Genomic DNA, 12,843 nt, shown 5'->3' on the forward strand with positions numbered 1-12,843 from the left:
AAATCAATCAAAACAAATATCCGTCCTTTATGCTACACCAACACTCTACTTCCAATTATACTACCATATGCACAACCATCTAAATCTCTTTTATCGCATCCTACTCCTCTTAAGATAAATGTTACGTCCTCGTAACTCACTAATACTAAATCCTACCTATATCGTCTCATTATCCTTATCACCACCGCATGTCAAAGATAACCACCTATAATCTAAACACTCGTCATGTATATATCCAAGGCTCTCTTACTTAAACATTTCTTATACCTCAACTCATTCGGCACACCACCTAACCTATACCATAAAACTCGTAGAAAAATCACCATACTAACTCTCCATTGTTACTGCAAAACAACATACCTCTTTATGTAAAGCACCTATCTCCCAAAAGCATAACTCACGATCCACACCCGTTACGTTCACTCACACTAGATCCTCAAGTTCTTTCCTTCTTTACCGCAAAACTCATACATAACTTAACATGACACTATTTCCCAAACACCCTACACTCACTGTCTCAACAAAGGATTATGAACCACCTGCATCTTTCAGGTCATTACCACACATGTTTTACGAATCACTTGCCATTACCATGTCTACTAAAGCCTTATCTAGAACAAGATCAAAATTACTGTAACAACCTCTCACAACCGTGTCCCATCAACAGAATATCACTATACCATGACAACAACGAAAACATATATACAACTCTATTTCATATCATACTCTACCCTCATTCCCAAACTTAACCTGGTAAAGAAAACATCAACAAACAAAACAACAGTCTACATGTCTAACCGAAACTCATAAGAAACAACAGCAACAAAACAATAATCTGTGCATAACTGGTCTGTACTTTCGAAACTCAAATCGTAACCACCCCGTATACTCTACCACAACCGGTGACGGCATCGCAACACCGCAACCAACAGCCGCACCGCAGCGCGAAAATGCCCGCATCACAATACGAAGTACCATGCCCGGATCACCACCCGAGGCACAACAACCACATCGATAAACATCACGCCCACATATAATTCCCACAAACACTGACTCGGTATAACTCTCCGGACAAGAAAACTTACTCAAAACTGCTTTACTCGACCATAACACAACATTTTATACGGAATAAACATACAAGAATCTCATGCATATCATCCATACCTTTTCACGGAAAATACATGTATCATCAATACACCTACGATTTTAACTATCCATGCCAGATCAATCAAATTATTACCTTTTTAACCTCATTTCATTAGATTGGCGTACCCAACATATATCACAAACATTCATATAACAACTTTATGACTATCACACCATACCGCTTCTCGTGAGGTCAGAACCTCACACAAACATTTATACACATCATAGACCCATAATCACATCCAACTAGTCAATCCTGATCACGTAAGTTACCACCTGTTAAAAGTTACCTCTCACCCGAGCTTAACTCGTACACCCCTCATAACATATTCTCCCATCCGCATAACCATCACCCCCTGCCAAATGTAACCATACCATTAATACTCAACTACTAACAACCGCCTCATATAACCACATTTTACTCTCTCTCACAACCATACATATCAATCTGGTCTCTACAAAATCAGCCTAATTAGGACAACTAGCTTCCCTAAAGTAACATCATCCTCAACCACTAGTGACAATACTATGACACCAATATCCTTCATGTGACTACTCTCTTACTATCACTTCTTAATATCACAATCCGTTTTCTCTCCTTGGTTATCATCCCAAATAACAAACATCCAATCAATCAACAAAATTTACCTCAACATTAATCCCAATTCTATCTTTTATCATATCGTTACCTAACTCTCCACCAAAATCTCAGATCGTGCAAACACTCTACAAGCTCTTTATTCCCTTAATACCTCGAAACCCACGGCTAACACGTCGTCCTGCTCTCCTCTATGACCATCAACTCACACCCTCTAGTGAGGCTATTGTACATTTCCATAATTTCCTACCTTCATGCTCCTTAACTCCGGTCAACGTTCTCTCCACTTACTTCCATCCCTCTTTCCCCCTTTTTACTCAATAATACCAACTAATAATTCATCTCCTTTCTCTTTCTACCTAACTTTTAGTAATCAGTTTATTTTCCCATAGCTCCACAACTCTAATTCCATTAATTCATATCAATATCTTATCATTCTTCTTATCATTTATCATCTCTCATCTTGCTTCTCACTCACCTTTGTCACCAACAAGTCCACACACTAACGGTTACTCTTCAATTAGTCGTATCTCCCTTTCGTATCTCTAGAAACCAAAATACACCTCATACCGTTAATTGTCCAAAGAATTACACACTAGGCTCGCCTCTTGATATTCCAAATTCCCAAACTTGGTCACTATTTACAAATCCACATCGCGACATAACTCTATCTAAGTTCACTATATACCCCTCTTCTCCATCCCTCTAAAGCAACCTTTCATCACATATATCCCTAACCAACAAAATCCTAACCGTCTCCCTCCATAAATCCTTACACATCCCAATATGCCACTATTCGTATCCCTCATCTCGATCTTTCATTCTCACGTTTCTTTAAACTTACATTACTTTTCTCCATATATACTTACTTTTATATTACTCAACACACAACTATATCACTCGCCATATCTCACAGAACATGCTATTTACCTCGACTAGCTCATCATCCTTCCCTTTCCTTTTTCCACTATTTCTCACAACCACATTAACACATGTCTTCCTTATCCAACACTTATCTCTCATAACCCGGCATTCTCCCTATCATAACATTTGGTAACTTACGTATCATGACCGTCGCATATAAAAGAATACTTTAAGACCCAAAACATAAATGTATACATACCTTACGACTCAAAACAACCGTAAGAACATAACCACCGACTCAAAATGACCGCCCAATGAGGTACTCGGTCGACTACATAACATACTAGGTCGAGTAAAAGGTACTCGGTTGAGTAACTATATTACTCGGTCGAGTTTTCGACTCCAGAAGCAAACTCAATTGTCGCAGAAGGATTACTCGGTCGAGTATTCGGAATACTCGGCCGAGTAGACCTTACTCGGTCGAGTATGAGACTACTCGGCCGAGTTCACGACTTCAGACGCTAAACAGTATTATCACAGAGATATTACTCGGCCGAATATGGAATACTCGGTCGAGTATAAAAGATACTCGGCCGAGTAGGGACTACTTGGTCGAGTATCGGCGCAGTTCTCAGAACCGTCCAGTTTTCGTAAAATAGTCATATCTCACTCGTTACTTGGTCATTTTGGGCGTGTGACCTATCGTTAGAATCGTAAGAGGACAAGCTATCACCTCAACTTGGAATCACAACAATATCTTTTCTAGAACTCGACTTATGACAGTTTTAAGACAACCCTTCCGTAATCGGTATTCAGATAAATCAAGTTCTCTAAGTCAAAACAACTTGAACATGCATAAGGCAACAAAAACAACTTAATACTTCTAAATACCAGTACATGGATGAACTTTTATCATTCTCACATGAAAATTAAACACGATATTTAGGTATATAGACGCATGACCTTAATCACATGCTTATACCAACAAATAAAACACTATCATCATCATGATCATATACACATGTACCACTACCCTTTTGAAAGCCACGTATTAAACAGGTAACATGCTCAACATATTTCATGTTCAAGATATATCGTATACGAATTCACAATTCACCTTTCATATTTTACCATGTTCCAACACTTAACATGCCAACATATTCCATGTTCAAAGTTTCAACATCAACAAATCGTCGATACATCTTTCAACTACTATCATATTCCACTTCTTTCCTCATTTAATCCAACCATGCACAAGATTCAAACTATAGATATCAAACACACATAACTCAAACATACAACAGTTTCCCCCCCCCATGTGACCGGCTTGAGATCGTAAGGGCCTTAGTGCGACTCCGGGACGTCTCCCAAGTCTTTGCGGTAGCTCCAAACAACTCTCCCCGGGTTCATTTTATTTAGACTCCCTAAGTTCATTGAGTTCATTAGTTTTAGGTGCCGGAATCGTCGGCTCTGATACCACTTTGTAACACCCCCTCATACCAAGGTACCTTACCAGGACTACCCAAGCATGAAAGGCTGTTACCATCTCGGTTGCCCGAGGTTAGTATATATCAAAAGCGTCCGTCCTAAACACATTTATAAGAAGTACTGTAAAGTATTAATGTTTACAACAATCCAATTCCAAACCAAAACCAATAAAGTGAATACAACTGAGGACAACTACAAAATCATAACTAAGACTCGTGACTGTGATACTACAACTGGTGATGACGACTTCCCCATGACCGCCCAAGCTCACCAAATGCAATACCTGTCAAGTCTGCTCACCATCCTCGAATGGATCACCGCAGGTTTTACAAAACAACAACAACGGGGTCAGTACCATACAATCAATGCAAGACAAACAAACAATGTAACCGACTGATCGTCCTCCATAGTAACCGACTACACACCGAAGTGTGTAGCCCTGCCAGATTACCCATCGCAACAGGTAATCCACTCCGCCAGTGGGTGACCGCAGCCCATCCCCACCAAGTCCAGCTCATCAACGAGCGACTAACAATCCCTGTCCCTTAATGTGCACATCTCCTCCCGTGACGGGTTCCACGGAGGGCGAACTAGGGTGTGAAGCCACTCCCGCAAGTGACTTCACCACAATCACACAACACCACAGCATCACAGCTGTCACAACACCACAACTGTCACAATACAACCACATCACCACCGTCATCACAACACCCATACTTCGATGATCAGTAGATAACAACAATTACAACACAAGCACAGTCTTAATTCAATTAACAGTAACTGAGTAGGGAAACCCTACCTTTTCGCAATCCGCTACGCTGCAATCAATCATAAAAATGCACAACTAGTAACACATCATCACCTACAACAACGATAATCAACAATCAACAACATATGATGACCAAAACCCTAAACCCCCAAATTAACCAAATTAGGGTTTGTTAACTTATAAGAATGACAATAGATGAACAAGGATAATACACTTACTACGGCGATTGACACGGAATGAGATGCTAGAACCCCCAATCGACGACCTTTGACTTGGAATTGATGAAGATGATTAGAGGAGAATGAACGTAGTTTATGTTTTTGGGGAGAAATGATTTTAGAAAGCGATTTAACGATTATGTATAACCTCTAATGATTTTAACCAAAACCGCGGAAACATTACTTCGCCAGACCGGATACTCGGTCGAGTAAAGTGTATACTCGGCCGAGTATCCTCTACTCGGTCGAGTATTCACTATACTCGGCCGAGTATTCCTCGGCAGAATCCAAACAGACTACACTCTTGACACTACTCGGCCGAGTAGGCTCTACTCGGTCGAGTACATAGCTTATAAAATCCGTAGTGTTACAATAAGTATTTGTACAATTGAAAATGGTGTTGATGAAAAGAACTAAGCTATTCCTTGCATCATTCTACGTTGTTGGCAATCAAAGAACCATCTTGCATTAACTTTCTTAGGGGCTTAGGTGTTAAACCATTCTCCGATTCTCGACAATATTCTTTGGATGCCTTTCTCCAATCTGTACCCACCATCTTATTCGTTCATCATTGATAAACATGACAATTAATTTTTGAGCGCTTTGGATAAGTGCGTATTTGGAACTCGAATGAACTTCCCGACGATAGGAGGCCAATAGTTGAAACAAATAGAGGAAATACATCACTAATGCAAATTCGCTCATCTGTCGTTGGAATGTGGGTTTTTCCCTACCCATTGATTAATTTGATTCTTTTGTTTGCTTTTATTGAGGAATTCTTGTTGTTTCATCTTCAATTTAAGGATGTTAATGGTGTTGAGAATCGTTATTGTGATTTAATGATTGTACCGATATTAGTTTGTGTGATTTCCATCACTGTTGAGCTTAAAGATTCAAGCTTTGAATCAATTGAATCAATTAGGACAAAAAGGGGTGTTAATTTTGCTAATTTAGGACGTGAGCTATGATTAATTTTGCAGGGTACTTGGTTTGTACAAATTGCAAGTATGAATTCCATCTTTTGATGGTATATAACTATATATATCCGTATAATTTTATGATTTTCCACTGGTACATAACTTATAAAACTCTATTAGATAGAATTTGTACAAATATTAGATAGAATTTGCACAAATATTGGAGATAACTAACTATACATAAAATTATTTTAAATAAAAATTAATAAAACCGTATGTAGATAGAATTTGCATAAATATTGGGATAATTATACATAATATTATTTTAAATAAAAATTAATTAGGTAATTTTAAAAAGTTGGAGTCTCTAGAATTGCCTGAAAAAAGCCTCTTTTATATATATATATATATATATATATTCGGGATCATATGAGAACCACTAGGATGATGAGAACCATGAGAACCACTAATAATACTACTAATATTAACATTACTAATTAATAATACTAATAATATTACAATTTTACGCGCTCAACTCCCCAAACCCTTCAATTTCATTCATTTCCCAATTTTCCCTTTCTCACTCATCTTCTTCTCTCTCTACGACCCTCATCATCCCCGTTTCTGATCGTCGCCATTTCCGTTCGTCTTCTCCGATCGTCGTCGCTGCTCATCTCTATCCTACCTTCATCGTATCCGATCATCTGCTTCTCATATTACGGTTCAATCCATTCATCAGCAGCATTTTCGCGAGATTTATCAATCTCATTCCTACAAATTCAGGTACTATGCTTCGGATAATGGCGATTCACTACTACAGATACAGGCTATAACAACGGCTAAAAACCGTTGTTATATAAAATAGCGGACGTTGTTAAAGCGTCCGTTGTAAAAGGTTTTAACAACGGTTGGTTTTCTTAAGCAACCCGTTGTTAAAACTATTAACAACGGTTTTAAGTATCAAAACCCGTTGTTGAAAGTGTGACTCAATTTTGGTGGGAAAGTTATAACAACGGTTAATTTACAAGGAAACGTCGTTATAACTAAAGACAACGGGTTGTATCTACATAACCGTTGTTGTTTGTTTTTACAAAATAAAAAAAAAAAAAATTAAATATTACTAGATTATCTGCATGCATAATTACGGGGCCCGTTATATTTCCGATGCATGCATTATTACTGCCATCCCTGTACTGTGCATATGAATGGACAATATATGGAATGAGAAGGGTTTACATTAGATTTGAAGCAGGGAGATATAATGATTATGGCACAACTTCCTAAACATGCATATATTATATTAATTAAAAAACAACTCAAAGGACACATTAATTACTTAGTATAAATACATACATTATCTCAACCACCATTCCATTATCTCACTATCTTCAAACCCTAACTGCTAAAACAATCTCCAAACCCTAATTAATCTTTCAAACTAACAACTCCAAAGTTCATCAACAAAATGAACGATTACATCCTTAAAACTCTTACTATGACCGAGAACAACAACAGCTTCATCCGCCGGTTGCTCCACATCGAGGACAGTTTTAGGAGCTATCTTGTGGATGCTCAAGCCGCACTCAAGGACGCCAAAAGAAATGGCTTGACAGAGTAAAGAGTTGTTGCGGCTATATGACGATATAGCAATCTTTGAACGAAACCTCCAAATAGCTAAGGAGGAGAGGAGGGATATCATAGAAGAGAATAAGACTCTCTATGAAAATATAAGAATTGCATTTTTAGAAATGTAATTCTTTTTTTAATTTATGTATATATATATATATATATATATTAATGAATTATTAATTAAGTTTATCATGCATTCCTCTCTATCATCTTGCTTCTTCTTTGTTTTATTTTATTTAATTTGTTTTACGAGCTAATTAAGCGAATAATAACATAATAATGATCGATAAAAACCCATCATATATACATGCAAATGAAATAATTAAAAAAAAAAACAATGACGATGAAAGACGATGAAACCAACAAAGATGATGGCGAGATTTACGATAATTAGAGAAAGTAAGAGACGATGAAACCAACAAAGTGATTGGCGAGATGATAAAGCGACGATGAGAAAGAGAGAAAGAGAGAAAGAGACGATGAGAAAGTGTGTTTTCTGTGTTTGTGTTTGTGTTTGTCTGTGTTTGTATTTGTGTTAGGTTATGTATGTGTTTTGTGGGTCAGAAATGATCCGTGTTTGTGTGGTTTATAGTATTGAAAGTATTGACAACGGTTGTTCAACAACAACCGTTGTTAAATAAGTTTTAACAACGGTTGTAAATCAACAACCGTTGTCAAATAAGTATTAACAACGGGTTTAAAAATACCCGTTGTGATTACTTTTCACTAACTTTGCGCCAATTTTGCGCCAAATTATTAACAACGGTTGTGCAAATTTAACCCGTTGTTAAAACGTATAACAACGGTTATATAACCATACCCGTTTTAATTAAGTTTAGTAAAAATCACGCCATACATTCTACAACGTCTATTGTGATTTTCGTGCATAAACGTTGTTAAAGGGGCGTTGTAGTTGCCTAGATTTGTAGTAGTGATTGTACTGTAATTTTATCATGCATGTATTTTTTCCTTTGACATTCATCAATTCCCCCGACATTCATCAATTCATATTCAACTATTAACCCTAATTTGCAGTAATTTCCCTAATTAAGGTCTTTTTATTGTTATTCTATAATGAATTCTTAGATTCGGGATAGAAATTCAGAGTTTTAATGTATTGAACACATTTGCATAGAAAATCAGAGTTTATACGTTGCTTATAGTTTAGCGATTTTCGCATTTTTGTTCGATTGCATGTTCAAGTAATTTTTAATAATTGAATTTGCGGATTTGTGAGTTTTCATTCTGATTGCATGTTCAAGTACTTTTAAATAATTGAATTTGCGTATTTTGTGAGGGTCTTTTGGTTTTAAATGATCTATATTGTTTGGATCTGAAAGAATAGTCGAGCCGGTAGTTGCTTGTTGTTTTCAGTATTTTTTAGCCAAGTAAGCTTAGGTTTTAGGATACCCGTCCTCTGTCCGTGCATGAAATAAGGTCCAGCGTGCATAAAATAGGGTTCAATGTGCATCAAATAAGGCCCTGTCCGCATCAAACACGGCGTCACTTTAAAATTAGCAGTAGGTTCATTGTCGATAAGGTGCCAATGCTTAATTAGTAGAGGGCTCTTGACTCGGAAAATCTGCATATTTTCCAAAATCTAAATGCTCTCGGTTGTGCATTGGCCGAAATTTCTATTTTCACCTGTGTTAACATCAGTCAATACATTCACAGATATGAGGCGAAAGACTGTTGCAAGGAAGAAAAACACACCAGTCAAAATTACACAAATAAAAGGAGGTAGATCAGTGAAAGATTATTTCTCACCAATTCCAACAAATTCAACTCTAAATGATGCTGTTGACCAAAGTATGTTGTAAGAAAATCTGCATAGCTTTGTCTGTTTTTATGTTTCATCCCTTCCTTACCCCAAAATAATGATAGACTACATTTTAATGCTCTCTCTAAACTTGGATGCAATACCTGTATTGCTTGCTTAATGTGATATTTCCTGAATTTATCTTAGTGTTTTTCTGCATGCTTTATGTGATTTTCAAATGACGGACTGCTTGTACTCTTTTCCTTATTAGTTCCTATTTCTAGTTTTTTCATTCGATAGTTCAATTTGTGATGCTTGTAGGTCATTCTCTTACTGGTCAATTGCTTATACATAGCCAAGTATGGCTAATTGGTGCAAGGGGTGGGTAGTCAATATTTTTGAAGAAGATAAAGCACTTTTTGTCAAGAATTACGTAAGAGAAAAAAAAGAGGCTATGGGTTTGTCATTTGCTCCCTTAGACAAAGTTCAGCTTACCGACAACTGTTATCAAGCCCAACTTGATGATGTTTTCAATAATCAAGATCTAGTGACTAACATATTTAACCAACTAGATTTTTACGAAGATAAGGCAAATATGGCGTTGGTCTGTAGGAATTGGTCTCAGCTTTTCCTCATACACCCAAGTGCACCTCGCATTGAACATGCATATGGCATTTCTCTACGGACCAATGATATCAATGGTGTAAGAATTGTTCGTAGGGGTCCTAAAATAATTTATAAAAGATGCAAATGCTTTATGACTGAAGATTTGGCAGCTAAATTGCTCCTGCATCATCAACAAGAGAAAAATATTTTCCAAAGAGAACATCTTAACGCTCTTGATGACGCTGAACATGCACATGTGAATGAGTTGCTTCATGCTTTAGCCACGCCATCTTCTGCACGTGACATAGCAATTGCCATTTCAACAGACTTAGCAACTCGGGCCACTTTGCCTTTTTTCGGTTTTTTCCTCTATATGTAACTCAACTGCTCAAGTTTGACATTTTTGGCATTTTGATGCCTGTGTATTTAGGCCTTTAACGGTTCAGGTCTTAAAGTTGCCTTATTTTCAGTCTTTTGTGGTATTCTTGTATAATTCCATGTATTAAGCCACCTTTGTATAATTATGCAGTCGGGTTTTTCCATTTTCAATGTTGTAAAGCTTTGTCATGTATGGATGATATGTTTTATTAATGAAGTTTCTTTTCCTTATTTTGTTAATCATCGAGCTTTCATTGTTTCATAATTACATGAAGTTTCTGGATCTATGGAACAGCCTTGTAGATGCATAAAAAAACAATCTCAGTGCATTAAAATACCCCTGTATATGCTTGAAATAAGCTGCCTTCTTAACCTACTTACTTTGACAGATAATCCTCCCAACCCAAGTACTACAGCTGCAAAGCCAGAACAAATTCCTCCTCCACGTCGACAGAGTCCACGTATCCAACCAAAAGTTACTGAGCAAGTAACACCAGATATGCTTTCTGGTAACAACATTGGTGAGGGTTTACCTTTTCTTGTCCCTTTTAAAGATTTCCAGTATATGCCGTTTGTTCGAATATTAATGGTGATGGTTTAAGGTGCAATACCCTTATGAATGCATCAAGTAGCCTTGTAGATGCATCAAAAAGCAATCCATATGCATTAAACAACCATGCCTTGCGGTTTTCTTCTTGTTCGAATGACAATAGCAAGGGAAAGGGTTTAGGGTTGGATTAGGCGGACCCGCGGTAGCGGGTCCGCCTAACACCCTAAACTCTTTCCCGTACCGTTTTAGGACACCCGGGCCCCTTTTAAAAATCCCGTCCCCAAAAAAGGGTTCACTCGTCCCCTCCTAGGGTGTCTTTAGGTTTTCGTGTTCGAATGACAATAGCAAGGGAAAGGGTTTAGGGTTGGATTAGGCGGACCCGCGGTAAACCCTTTCCCGTCCCGTTTTAGGACACCCGGGCCCCTTTTTAAAATCCCGTCCCCAAAAAAGGGTTCACTCGTCCCCTTCTAGGGTGTCTTTAGGTTTTCGTGTTCAAATGACAATAGCAAGGGAAATGGATTAGGGTTGGATTAGGCGGACCCACGGTAGCGGTCTGCCTAATCCAACCCTAAACCCTTTTCCGTCCCGTTTTAGGACACACGGGCCCCTTTTTAAAATCCCGTCCCCAAAAAAGGGTTCACTCGTCCCCTCCTAGGGTATCTTTAGGTTTTCGTGTTCGAATGACAATAGCAAGGGAAAGGGTTTAGGGTTGGATTAGGCGGACCCGCGGTAGCGGTCCGCCTAATCCAACCCTAAACCCTTTTCCGTCCCGTTTTAGGACACCCGGGCCCCTTTTTAAAATCCCGTCCCCAAAAAAGGGTTCACTCGTCCCCTTCTAGGGTGTCTTTAGGTTTTCGTGTTCGAATGACAATAGCAAGGGAAAGGGTTTAGGGTTGGATTAGGCGGACCTGCGGTAGCGGTCCGCCTAATCTAACCCTAAACCCTTTCCCGTCCTGTTTTAGGACACCCGGGTCCCTTTTTAAAATCCCGTCCCCAAAAAAAGGGTTCACTCGTCCCCTTCTAGGGTGTCTTTAGGTTTTCGTGTTCGAATGACAATAGCAAAGGAAAGGGTTTAGGGTTGGATTAGGCGGACCGCTACCCCGGGCCCGCCTAATCCAACCCTAAACCATTTCCCGTCCCGTTTTAGGACACCCGGGCCCCTTTTTAAAATCCTGTTTTCCTGAAATAAGCTTGTATATGCATGAAATAAGCTGTCTTCCTGAAGCTAATCGGTGTTTGGTTTGGTGTACACTAGTCTTATGAATTAATGGACTAACCTTGTATATGCATCAAATAACTGTTTATGTGCATTAACCAACTTTGTACATGCATGAAATAAGCTGTCTTCCTGAAGCTAATCTTTGTTTGGTTTGGCGTACAATAGTCTAATGAATTCATGGACCAACCTTGTATATGCATCAAATAATTGTTTATGTGCATTAAACAACTTTGTATATGCATGAAATAAGTCATTTTGTCTACACGAAGCTAATCACTTTGTTTGGTTTGGCGTACAATAGTCTTATGAATTCATGGACCAACCTTGTATATGCATCAAATAATGTTTATGTGCATTAAACAACTTCGTACATGCATGAAATAAATTTTGTCTTCCTAAAGCTAATCCTTTGTTTGGTTTGGCGTACAATAGTCTTATGAATTCATGAGCCAACCTTGTATATGCATCAAATAACTATCTATGTGCATAAAACAATTTTGTATATACATGAAATAAGCTACCTTACTAATGCTGACTACTTTGACAGATAATTCTCTCAAACCAAACCCTACAGCAGCAGAGGCAGAACAAATTTCACCGCTGGTCGTTGTGAGTACCAAAAATAATATTTATAATCCAACTACAACTATAGACAGTGGTAGCAGGGTCGAACCACAGGGAGGCGAATGTAATTAATAATTG

This window comes from Silene latifolia, chromosome 9 (genome assembly GCF_048544455.1).
Source record: "Silene latifolia isolate original U9 population chromosome 9, ASM4854445v1, whole genome shotgun sequence".
NCBI lineage: Eukaryota > Viridiplantae > Streptophyta > Magnoliopsida > Caryophyllales > Caryophyllaceae > Silene > Silene latifolia.